At 47.4% G+C, this 12,635-nt stretch overlaps 1 protein-coding gene across 1 annotated transcript in view; it reads right to left on the bottom strand.

Annotated features, from left to right (window-relative positions):
* RTF1 (RTF1 homolog, Paf1/RNA polymerase II complex component) overlaps positions 1-12,635 on the bottom strand; it is a 371,191-nt gene that overhangs the window by 333,139 nt on the left and 25,417 nt on the right. The window lies entirely within an intron of this gene.

Genomic DNA, 12,635 nt, shown 5'->3' with positions numbered 1-12,635 from the left:
TTTGCTAATCGAATAAAGACATTCTGACTGACCATGTTATTCTGTGTGGTATTTGCATATCTTGCTGTAATATTGCTCAAATGTAATTTTCACTTATTACATTCCATTGATTCTTAAAATATGTTTCAGTTGTACTGGATTACTTTGAATATTTTACAATCAATCGGATCTTTTCAGGTTGTCAATGTGTCATTCATATTTTGCTTCCAACCACCAAAGACAACAGAACAGGGCATTTAGCCATACCACTTCGCTTTCTAGCTTTCTTAATAGTAAGCAGCAACATTTTGCTTATGCACTTCTGCCTAAAAAGAAAAGCCCTTCAGTCCCAGAGCTGGTTGGCTGATCTCTACTTTCATTTCATTTTTTTCAATTTATTTTACTGATGGGTCATCTCTTACTTTTTTGGAAGCATAAATACACCACATTTAGAACGCTGTTTTTGTTTATTACTTTGTGCTATTAATATCTATTGTATATGTTTTCAAAAAGAACTATAAAATACTTCAGTCTTGCCAGTAGCAAACATTTTGGCTTTGCCAATGCTTGTGGTTCTTTCTTTCAGTAGACAGCTATGCTGGTTTGAATATATATGCTGACTTTTGCCACTAGTGCAAAGTGTGCGCTATGAATGAAAATAGAAGTGTTAAATAACTACTAAGACCATAACATGTTAAATGTCTACAAATTATATTTCCGTGGTAACTTTTTGAAATAAAATATTGCACCCAACACTGCATAAACAAATGAAGAAAAAAAATAAAGAATTCCACCTGTTAATATTGATGTCAACCTACGCAACAATACTGTATATTCAAAAACAAGATCAAGTCACTGTTGTCGAACTTCAGAAAATTGTTTTTGTATAAAAAAAATATTTTTAGTTATTTTATTTCCTAGAACCAAGCAAACCTTGCACAGGTAAGTGATAAGTACTTTGCAGTAAATATACAGATTGTAACAGTTTGGATTGCAATTGCAAGTGTGCTTTGATTTGATTAAAGTAGTGTTACTGATACTGTAATGCTTTTCAGAATACAGTACATATACTTTGAATGGGACTTTCAGTAAGATTACAGGCAAGTTACTTTTGGATTACTTTTCTTACTAAGAGTAGTACACCTGGATACTACTCTGGTAAACAGGTAATAAAATCGTTTTTGTTAAACAGTACAATTTTAAAGATTTCTTTAGGTTTTCAAACTCTACACTTAGACACTTTTCACAGAAAAAGAGTCAGTGTTATCCTATGGAGGAAAATAGTGGTATCGGTTTTGAGGTAAGTATTTGGTAGTGGGAGTTGTGGTTCTGGGGGTAGACTCAGGGGTCCCCCAGGTCTAGGATGCACTCTAGTTACACCCTCAGCGGCACTAGGGCAGCTGGGTGCAGGGTGCTGAGGCCCAATGTTATCCAATAGGGGATAAGGGGCCTCCGGTTGGTGGCTGCTGGCAAGCAGGCCACTTGGTTGTGGGACCAAAGCTCCTGGACTTTAGCTCAGGCAAATGGGGAAACAAAGTAGCACCAAAGGTAGACCCGCAGCGGCACTAGGGCGGCCGGGTGCCGGGTGCAGGGTGCTGTTTCGACGCCGGGCCCCCAGTTGTTTTCAATGGGGAACCTCAGTTTTGCAAAGGCACTGCAGGCCTGGGGACGAAGGTCTTCTGGGTGCGACCACCACTTTGAGAGGTAAGTTGGGAAGTTAGGGGTTGGTTAGGCACCGTCGGTTTGGGCACCCAAGGCGGTGGGGCGTCAGGTGCAGGGGTGCCTTTTGGGGTCGCATCTTCTTACCAGCTTGCGGTTTGGTGGGGCGGGGGAAGGGGAAGGGGGGGACCTTCTGGATTTAGGCTGCAGGCCTCGGTTAGAGGCTTGAGGCAGGCCAGGGGTCACCGTATCTTTGGTCAGGGTCGCCGGGGTGACCTCCTCGTGGTGTTTGCCCACTCAAGCTTGGGCCGTGGATGGCGGGTGCAGAGTGGGGCGGATTCACGGTGTCCGGCCGGAGCCAGAGGTTGCAGGTGAACCAATCCAGTGTTCAATGGAGACAAAGTCTTTGTGCTTGAAGGCAGGCAGCTCCTCTGGGTTTTTCGACATTGCTGGCTGCAGGACACACCAGGATTTTGCCAGAGCAGGTACAAGGGGGAGACAGGCCGGTAGGGCTGGAGCCAAGTCAGTGGGTATCTTCCTCGTTAGCTGTTGCATGGCTGTTCGGTCCTTCTTGTAGTTTCTTCTTGCCTGTGGAAGCAAGGTTCAGGGGTGCTCCTAAATAATAAATTTAGGGGCGTTACAGGAAGGTAAAAGGTAAGGACCAATGGGTTCCTTCCCTGGGGTGGGTACGCCCCCTATTATGCCACCCTCCAGTGGCATGAGCCTGTCTCAGGTTGGCTGAGTCCCCCCAATCTGCAAGATGGCGTGGACTGAGAGTTGTGCTTCACCTCGCCTCCCAGACCTGAGGGGTGGAGTTGGCAGAGGTGGGAACACCTCTCTTCTTCACTTGTTTTTCCCGTGGGGTCTCCCGCCCAAAGTGGGGGGTCAGAACCAGTGAGGACCGGTTGCTGAGAGCCGCAAGTGGTCTGGGGAAGTTCACAAAAAAGCGGCACGCCTTTGAAGCTTCCCCTTCGTGAACCCTGCCCATCCAGGGGGAGGAGGCTTTGCACCTCGTCCCAGGATGTACATTGTTTCAGGCCCCAGAGAGCAGCAGGCGCTCGACCCAGGGGTCCAGAAACATGTCTGATGGTGGCAGCTGAAAGCAAAAACTCTTGGGACACTAGTGGTGGGTTAGTTTTCTGGGGGCATCTCTAAGATGTCCAATGTGTGCATGTTTCATTGAATCCAACACTGGCATCAGTGTGGGTTTAATGGACTGATAAGTTTGATGCCAAACTTCTCAGTTTTCAGTGTAGCCATTATGGTGCTGTGGAATTCGTAATGACAAACTCCCAGCATCATATACTCTTAATGGCAGCACTGCACTTAAAAGGTGTAGGAATGGACTTAGACACTGTAGGGGTACAGGGCTCATGCACCTGTACCCTCACCACTGGTATAGTTCACCCAGCTAGAGGGGTGACTCTCCTCTGCCAGGGCAGTGGGTTGTAGGCATGGCACACAGAGATGTGTGCCATGTCGACTCTTCACTTTTTTCTGCACCAAAAAAAGCAGCCTGCAAAGGCAGTGTGTGTGTGTATGTGTAAAGGTACAGGGCCTCTAAGGATGGGACAATAAGTGCTGCAGCCCTTAGAGGTTTTTGCTGGTCACAGTGCCCTGGGTCCCTGTGGTACCATTTTCCAGGGGCTGACCAGTGGCCAGAGAGGCCAATTGGGTTAGGTTTGGGGAAAGAACATGTACTGTGAACCGGATTGGCAGGGACCCAGGGCACATCAAGTCAAAATGCATCAGTAGTCTGGCAAAACGTGTTTGGGAGGGGGGGGGGGCTTACTGCAACAGAAACCCACTTTCCTACATCTATCAAATGCCAAAAGTAATTCACAGCAGTGGTGCATCTGGCACGCCGATCTGCTAACTTTTTGCACACTAGACAGCAATACCGGCCACTCCAACTCCCATCCACTGATAAGTTGTAACTTTATTTACAATGGGTCTGCCCGGCAATGTGACCAACCCCCGCCACATAAATAACTACTAGTTTCATGACCTTATTTCAGACAGCTCCTCTCCATGCATGTTCAGCCTGAGGCTGATGCCCCTCTCCTACACTTTCAGGCTGCCCACCTCCCACTGGCTTCATTCCATTCACATTTTTGCACCCACTCAATATCGCTACAGACCATCACAAGACTTGACATCTTAACTGTGCAGCTGTTAATGCTCTATCAAACATACATGAAACCTATGATCCCATTATTGAGAGCTAACTTGGTAATTTGTTCAAATAGGACTAAAAGACCACTCTTCCTCCCTCCCTCCCCCAACATTGTCACCGACATCCCACAAGTTAAAAAGTGCAAGCATAAACTGCCAGGCACGACAGGGTGGAGGAATTGCAATAATTTGCAAAGAGTATATCAAAATTATCCTTTTCTCCTTCAGTATACTTCCCATTTGAACTCCTTTTGTTCAATATTTCCATTTTGCCCAGTTCTAAAACATTGAGACCATTTTGATCTTTGATCCCTGTTCCCCATGCACAGAAATGCACCATTGCTTGTTCAATCAGTCATTGAGTCAGTCTCAGCAGATGCTATGAAATCGGATTCAATTCTTGTATTAATGTTAACCTATTGTCTGACAATGCTTCCTGCTAAATATTAATTATTTGTATGACACTTGGAGTGCCCTGAACCTTCATATTTCAATCTCGTATTCACACTGGCTGAAGCACTTAACTTGATTTTCTCTAATCCTGGCTTAACCCAACTTTGACATCATCGACCAAGAGTAGTCGGATTTATTTATTTGAGTTTTATATAGCACTGGCTAGACCCAGAGTTATCAGAGCGCTTTACATAAGGATCCACAAAATTACAGAATTACATCAGTTACAAGTTACATCAATTACAAGAAAACATTTCAAGAGCATGGGAAGACTAAATAAATGGAGCTTAGAAGGGTAAGGGAGGGGTAAATGTGTAGGAGGGAGAAAGGATGGAGATAGGTTGGATGGAAACACGAAGGAGAGTCTGCTTAAAGTCCAGCTGGGTAGATGACGGCCGAGGGGGAAGTCCACAGCCCATCTCCTCTATAGCTATCAGGAATCTCCACTGGGCTTCAGTCAAGCGGCTAGGTCTCAATGAGAAAACAATTAGAAAGCAAAAAGGAGGGGTAAAGGAGAAAGTGGGAGGAGTAAAGAGTTAGGAGGGAGAGTACGACTGAGGGACGAATTAAGGTCTGCCCAATGTCCAGCTGGGTAGGAGAAGGTCGAAGGGGTAGTCCACAGCCCATCTCCTCTATAGCTATCAAGTAGCTCCACCAGGCATCGGCCAAAAAGCTAGGTCTCAACGGTCAGAGGTAGGTTCTCAGATTCAGTATCCTGTAGGGTAGGACAGATGGGGGATGTGTTTGAGGTCTGTTCTAAGTTCGGTTTTTTCTCAGATGAGTAGCACGGTGTGGTAGGGAACACTGTGGCAGCCATCTTGGGGTCAGGCAAGGGATTAACAGGTCGTAACAGGGAGGGCTTAAAAAACTGCTTGCTTAAAAATCATGGTGTCCTTCGTGCCCCTCATTACAGACCTGACCTTGGGGAGCATTCGTAGAAAACCAAAAGTATTTATGTATGAGCAGCTCAGAGAGTGAAACACGGACATGCTCGAAATACGTAAATTAGATGGTAGCCATTGCCATTTCAAGATCAGCAATTATGGTGAGGCAACCTCCACACTGGCGTACACAGACACAAGCAACCTCAGCTATTTATCAAAAATCGGCATTGGGCTGGAGATCAGGCAACAATGGGCACTTTTAAGGCATATTCGGTGCGCCACGCATAGATTGCAGGTAGGTGCGGATTTACTTTCTCCACCGTCAGGTGACCATCAGGGACTCTACAGTGCTCCTGGTGCCATCAGGTCTGCCGGCCTCAACTCTGTCGCCTGAGGCACCGGCGGTGGCCCGGAGGTCCAATGCTCATCACCAGTGCAGCGGGGGAAAGCACAAAGGCCGGCCGGTCATCACTATTGCAGGCAGGGACAGGCTTGTGATCTCCTGCCTAGGTACGCATCCAGTATCCCTATAAATGGCAGCAGAGGCAGGGTTGCTGCTCCTACTCCCAGGGCCGTCCGGAGGGCTTCTCCTTAGTTCCTGGTTCTCCCGGATTCCCCGACTTCGCCTCCCGGGGTGCCGGAGGTGCGCACTGGTACGGTGAGGGAAGGCCCAGGGGCCGAAGGAGCTCAGCTATTGCAGGCAGCGGCGAGCCTACTATCTCCAACCTTCGTAGAGTGTTCAGAGCTGCTTACGGGCACCCGATGTCCTCCTGGTCCGGTCTCTGCTCACTGGGGCGAGCTCCAAAGGTCGTTGCGCGCATGAATGTACTTCAGCCGGTGATCAGTCTGATAGAGTGAGGGCGATAGATAGATAGATAGAGTGAGGGCGATAGATAGATAGAGTGAGGGCGATAGATAGATAGAGTGAGGGCGATAGATAGATAGAGTGAGGGCGATAGATAGATAGAGTGAGGGCGATAGATAGAGTGAGGGCGATAGATAGATAGAGTGAGGGCGATAGATAGATAGAGTGAGGGCGATAGATAGATAGAGTGAGGGCGATAGATAGATAGAGTGAGGGCGATAGATAGAGTGAGGGCGATAGATAGAGTGAGGGCGATAGATAGAGTGAGGGCGATAGATAGAGTGAGGGCGATAGATAGAGTGAGGGCGATAGATAGAGTGAGGGCGATAGATAGAGTGAGGGCGATAGATAGAGTGAGGGCGATAGATAGAGTGAGGGCGATAGATAGAGTGAGGGCGATAGATAGAGTGAGGGCGATAGATAGAGTGAGGGCGATAGAGTGAGGGCGATAGATAGAGTGAGGGCAATAGATAGATAGAGTGAGGGCAATAGATAGATAGAGTGAGGGCAATAGATAGATAGAGTGAGGGCAATAGATAGATCGAGTGAGGGCAATTGATCGAGTGAGGGTGTGTTCGAGGAAGTGTAATGTGTAATTACACAAAGTGTAATAGGTGTGTGTGCACAGGGGTGGAATGTATAGTAACAAAGTGTAATAAGTGTGTGTATGTGTATAAGGGCGGGGATGGAAGGGGGCATGGGGTGATCTAGTAAATAGCAGCCAGCCTACCAAGGCCTTCTACTGAAGCCCAAGCCCCACTCTCTATTAAAGAGTGGTAAAACAAAAGACAACAGAAAGAGAAGAAAGACTGCACTGTGCAAATCCAGACAGAAATTGTACATACACTGCTCTATGTGTGCCCCTTGGAATCTTGGCAGTTACTGCAGAGGCGACCCACAGCTCTGAACAGTGGCGGATGGTAGGTGCAAGATCAGGCCATCTTCCGGATCTTCACTGCTCACGGCTCATGAAAGCGATTATGACAAACGCTTTGCACGCCATCCCTCCAAGTACGGGCCTCTTCCAAAGTTGGATCGAAAGCGTTGGCATGTGAGAGTCATCAATGTTGGGGATAGAGAAGTGCACAACAGCAGAAGAGGCTACCTTGCTATTAGAATGTATGACACGAGCACTGATTGTAATCACAAGATCATTCTCTGGACTCAGTCCACACTAAGGGAGCTTTTTGACATTTGTGCTATCAACACTCGGGGGTCAAAGTCATAGTTTGGGAATGAATATGTCATTGATCATTTATATGACTTTAACATGCTGTAATACGTGAGGTTATGCCAATCTGTGCTATTTTTCTGTGTGGCCATCTCGGAGTTCCTCCGAGCCCACCCAGCGCAGTTTATATATTACTCTAAAAACATCTCATAAAGACCCATTCAATTTTCTTGTCACATAGGGATGAGCTGTATTATCGTTTTACAGCCCCCCTCAAGTTCACAGGTATGGAGGCCCATATATTCCAATTTAAGTGGAATAAAAGTAGCTTGAGCTAAGTGGAGGAAACGCGCAGAGGGAGTAATTTAGTACAAACTGGGATGAAACAGACGAGATGAATATATATGTTTCTTCGTTTGTAGTGCTAAAAAGTAAAGGTTTGCTTTGCGAAAGGCGAGTGGCGCTGTGCATTTCCGCTATGTTGGTGTCGCGGAGGCATCCGTGGTTAGTTGCGATGCCTCTGTTCCAGGAACAGTTTACGTTTAATTAAACCCCTCTTAAGCGGTCTCTGCTTTGTGGAAGTGTACATATAAAACCCTGTCCAGTCTGGAGGGAAGGGTGCACACTGCTGCCCGGCGGCTCTTTAGCTGAAGAAAAACACGCCAATTCATCCAATCAAACATAAGGTTTTATGCAAGTAGGCATCATTTCTATTGATTATTTTAAAAAGAGAGACGCGAGGGGGCAGCGAAACGGTGAGAGGAAGTGTGCAGGAAGGGAGAAAAGTTTGACGTAAACGGGGGTGGGAGTAACTGGAAGTGGGTGTAAGGGATGGAAGGTAGTAGGTGGGATCCCTAAAAGGTTGCTGTGGTTGGGGCAGTGGGGCAGAGCCTGTCGGGGAAAGCACTGGTGAAAGGGTGGTCGTGGGGGGTAGAAGCATGCTAGTGGTGCATGTATGTGCCTAAGCGAGGCGCTTGGGAGAAAGAGGCTGACCAGGAGGTAGGGGGAAAAGGGAGGGGTTACGGCAAGCAGAGGACCCGGATTACAGCCACAGCTTGCAGTGAAACTGTGAGAGGAAGTGTGCAGGAGGGGAGAAAAGTGCAACGTAAACGGGGGCAGAAGTAACTGGTTGCTGTGGTTGGGGCAGTGTGGCAGAGCATGTCGGGGAAAGGACTCGTGAAAGCAAAAGTGATTGCGCAGGGGGCGAAGCAAGCCAGTGGTGCATGTATGTAAACAAGCAGGAAGTGGGGTAAGGAGGGGGGGTGGCAAATGTTGAGCACTTTCGCTGACGCTTTGAAGTTCTCAGTGGCCGCGCGGCTCACTGAGAACATCAAAGCGGCCGCGAAAGTAATCAGCAGGAGGATAAATGGTGCGTGCCCCCGGCGCACATGCACTGTACCCGATCCGCACTTTTGAAAGCCCCTACTTAATATCTCGCCAAAGTATCGCTAACGCGATGGCTTAGGCGAGACCTAAAATGGGTTTGCTATATCTTCAAGAGCCTAGCTTAAATGGTAGCTGTGAAATCCTTAATAGAACCGTCCTAAGATATTCCCTCTAATTTGTCTATTTTTATGACAAAACAATATTTGTCATCTCTTTTCAGAAAACTTCATCTACAGAAGCTATAAACCCTCTACCCGTTAACAAGCCAGTGTCAATTCAGACGTGACACAGCATACATTTCTTGTAGGATCTAAGGCACTAATTTAATCCAAACTCAACTCTATCTCCTCCAGATCACCCTTGATCCCTGTCCTTCAGTGATCGCCTCTACTCTTGGATATGCTATAACCCCCTGTTCTCCCTTCCCTTTGCAATATTTCACTCTAAACAGGTACAGCAGCTTCAGACTGGAAGAGAGCCCTGGTTGTCCCAGTTTTGAAAAAGTATACTGTACTGCATACCTTAAAATTGTGGTCAATCACTGGCTTTTTTCGCAGTTGCCCTTCTCGGCTAAAATTACAGAAAGAGTGGCCAACCAGTAACTCAGTGCCTTTATTAAAAAATAACCATCTCCTTGATGCACAGCAATCAGGTTTCAGGAGTCCTCTCAGCACAAAGATAGTCCTTCCTGCTGCCACTAATGACATACGAGTGTCAATGTATAGTAGCCGGGATCTGTACCCAATCCTATTCACCCTATCTGACACGTTTGATCCCCCTCCATGCTTCCCTCATCGGCCACACAGCAGCCAATAGACTTCATGACCAGGAACATAACTAGCTATCCTCTTTCGGTAATGTCGCCTTCTGGAAGTCTTTCTTCCTTCACGCCCCCTTTTAAAGAGACCGATTGAGGGGTTCCTCAAGTTTTTGCCCTTAGAGTCACTCTTTAATATTAATGCATCACCCATGGAAGCTCCAATTTGCTCATATCACATTCACTTTTTGCCTATGCTGATGATATGCAGCTCATCTTCAGATTAAAATTAGATCTTCCTTTGTTTTAGTGTCTATAGGAGGGCCATCTGCCTGTATAAATCAGAAATAAAGAAAGCGCAGGCTGCCTACTTCGAGGAAAAGATAACCTCCAATGGGAATTCCTAGCGAGAAACTTTCCTCATAGCCAAAAAGTTACTTAAAGTCCCCAACACCCAGGCAGCACCCGAGCCCTCGGGAAATCGATGTAATGAGTTTGTGGAATACTTCTCCTCTAAAGTACAGAACATCCTCAAGCAACTCCCACAAGCCCATAGTGACACTACTACACCTCCAGCAGACTTGAGCCAGGGTCAAAATGAACATATCATGGAATCCTTTGCCCTGCTTGCCAATGAGTACCTCTCATCCATTCTCTCCTCCGTCAAATCAGGATCACCAATCGACCCCGCGCCACCCAATATATTAAAACAGGTGTGGCCCACAATTGCCCCTGTCCTAATGGGGCTGATTAATGCATCCTTTGCGTCAGGAGTAGTTCTGCCGGAATAGAAGAAGGCAATGATAAAGGCCCTGCTACAAAAAAAAAAAAAAAACACCTAGATGCGGCGGACTTGGGCAATTACCGCCCCATTTAGTTGCTCCCAGGCATCAGCAAGATCGCTGAGAAACATGTTAATCATCAACTCTCCACATTCCTGGAGTCCCACAACCTGATCCACCCTTCACAAATGGGCTTCCACCCTTACCAGGGCACAGAGACTGCCCTACTTATGGTTGTGAAGGAATCAAGGAAGATTCTAGATGCAGGAGGTTCCGCTGCCATAATTCTTCTCGACCTAAGCGCAGCCTTTGACACGGTGAACCATCAAATCCTGATGCACCGTCTCAGGAGTATTGGTGTGTCCGGGCCGCTCTACTCTGGCTCCGGTCCTTTCTAGATGACAGACATTTCCAGGTCTTTGAAAGTGACACCTGCTCCAAACCCGTCCCCCTCCAGTGTGGAGTAAAGCAGGGCTCCTCTCGGAGTCCAACTCTCTTTAATGTTTATATGTCCACACTGGTGGATATCACTTCCCCCTTTGGGATACACAGGGTGACATACGCCGACGACACTCAGCTTGTCGTCGCGCTCAGAGTGACAAGACGGCCACTGATATCTGCTTCTGCCTCGGAGTGGCAAAATGGATGAGTTCTTCTCAACTAAAAGCTCAACTGCGGAAAAACTGAACTGCTGCTGCTGGGCAACCACTAACATTTTAAATCCAACAGCATGTGGCCATCATGTATAGGCCCAGCACCATTACCTAAAACTGAGATCAAAAGTCTTGGCATCTGGTTAGACCAAGAACTTTAATTTAAAACCCAAGCCAGGAAGACCGCAGAATTGTGCTGTGGGCTATAAAAAAATGATACGCAAGGCCAAGCCAAAAAATTACTTGTCCAAGCCCCGATTCTATCTCAAATAGACTAAGGCAACGCCCTCTACTTAGGTGCCCCCAGTTCAGCAGTCATGAAACTACAGATTGTGCAGAACTTGGCCTCAAGGCTGCTTACGGGGACTTCCAATCGCTGCTCGGCAAGACCTTCCTTGCGTGCCCTCCATTGGCTCCCGGTACAGGAAAGGATCCACTTCAAGTCCTTGGCTTACGGGGACTTCCAATCGCTGCTCGGCAAGACCTTCCTTGCGTGCCCTCCATTGGCTCCCGGTACAGGAAAGGATCCACTTCAAGTCCTTGTGTGTAGCCCATAAGTCTCTGAGAGGAACCGGACCACCTATCATTAAAAATTTGATCCGCCCTCTACAGAGCCAACAGAAGACTTCGCTCAGATGAGCTTCATCTAGCAGTGACACCCATGATCAAGAAAGCTAGAAGTGGGGGGCGGCTCTTCTCCTTTAACGCTGCTAAACTCTGGAAAACCCGCCCTCGGAGCATCCGTAAAGGACCTAACCACATCACGTTCCCAAAACATCTAAAGACCTGGCTTTTCCCGTAGAGACTGGCTCCCTCTCTGGTCACCGCCATAGCGCTGGGAGGACTCCGGGTAGCCATGCGCTTTATAAAAACACTTTTCTTTTCATTTCATTTCTATTTAACAACTTCATGTGCTAGGTAGCTGCCTGGATGAACAACTCGTTTTGATTCAACTAAGATAAGACAGAGGTTCTAGTTTTCAGCCAAGCATCTGCCTGTTCTTTGTCATGATGGCCTTAAGACTTGGCTCCTCTTCCTCCTTATGCCTGAAACCTTGGGGTTTTTTTGTTACTCAGCTCTTTCACCACTCAAACTGCCAAACTTTCATATATCTCTTGCTTTGTGACATTGAAAATATTATTCCAATTCTCTCTGCAATACTACCAGAAATGTCAGACATTTATAATCTCACCTCAATTACTGTGAGTATTTATACTTCACCTATGCCACCTACCAATCAGCTGAGATTTAATGTATTCCAAACACAGCAGTTTGGCATGTCTTAGGTTTCACCGTCCTAGGAACTACTGTTCCAGTATCTTAGTGTGAGAAAGTGCCATCTTTCTTGCATGGTATGCCCCCACCTTTTGCTGAATTGCTGATGTGCTTTGACAGAGTGTGCCCTGGGCTCCTGCCAATCAGGTGCCCAGGGCCTATGTTCCTTCCCTAAAACTGTATTGAAGCTAAAGCCCACTTGGCATCTCTGGCCACATGTCAGCCCCTGGTAAATGGTACCATGGGTACCCGGGGCATTGTGAACAGAGAAGACTCCTAAGGGCTGGAGCACTTATTGTGCCGCCCTAAGGGGCCCTGCACCCTGACACACACACACTGCCTTTGCAGACTGAGTGTCCTGGTGAAGAACTAAACAAAGAGTCGACATGGCACACATCCCTGTGTGCCATGTCCACAACCCCACTGCCCTGGCATACATCAGTCACCCCTCTAGCTGGGTGTCCAATGCCAGTGGTGTGGGCACAGGTGCATGAGCCCTGTGCCCCTACAGTACCCAGGGCCATTCCTGGGCACTGTAAATGCAGTGATGCCGTTAAGAGTATATGGTGCTCGGAGGTTGTCATTATGAACTCCAC

Source organism: Lissotriton helveticus, chromosome 9 (genome assembly GCF_964261635.1).
Source record: "Lissotriton helveticus chromosome 9, aLisHel1.1, whole genome shotgun sequence".
Classification (NCBI taxonomy): Eukaryota; Metazoa; Chordata; class Amphibia; order Caudata; family Salamandridae; genus Lissotriton; species Lissotriton helveticus.
This window is presented reverse-complemented; position numbering and strand designations above follow the sequence as displayed.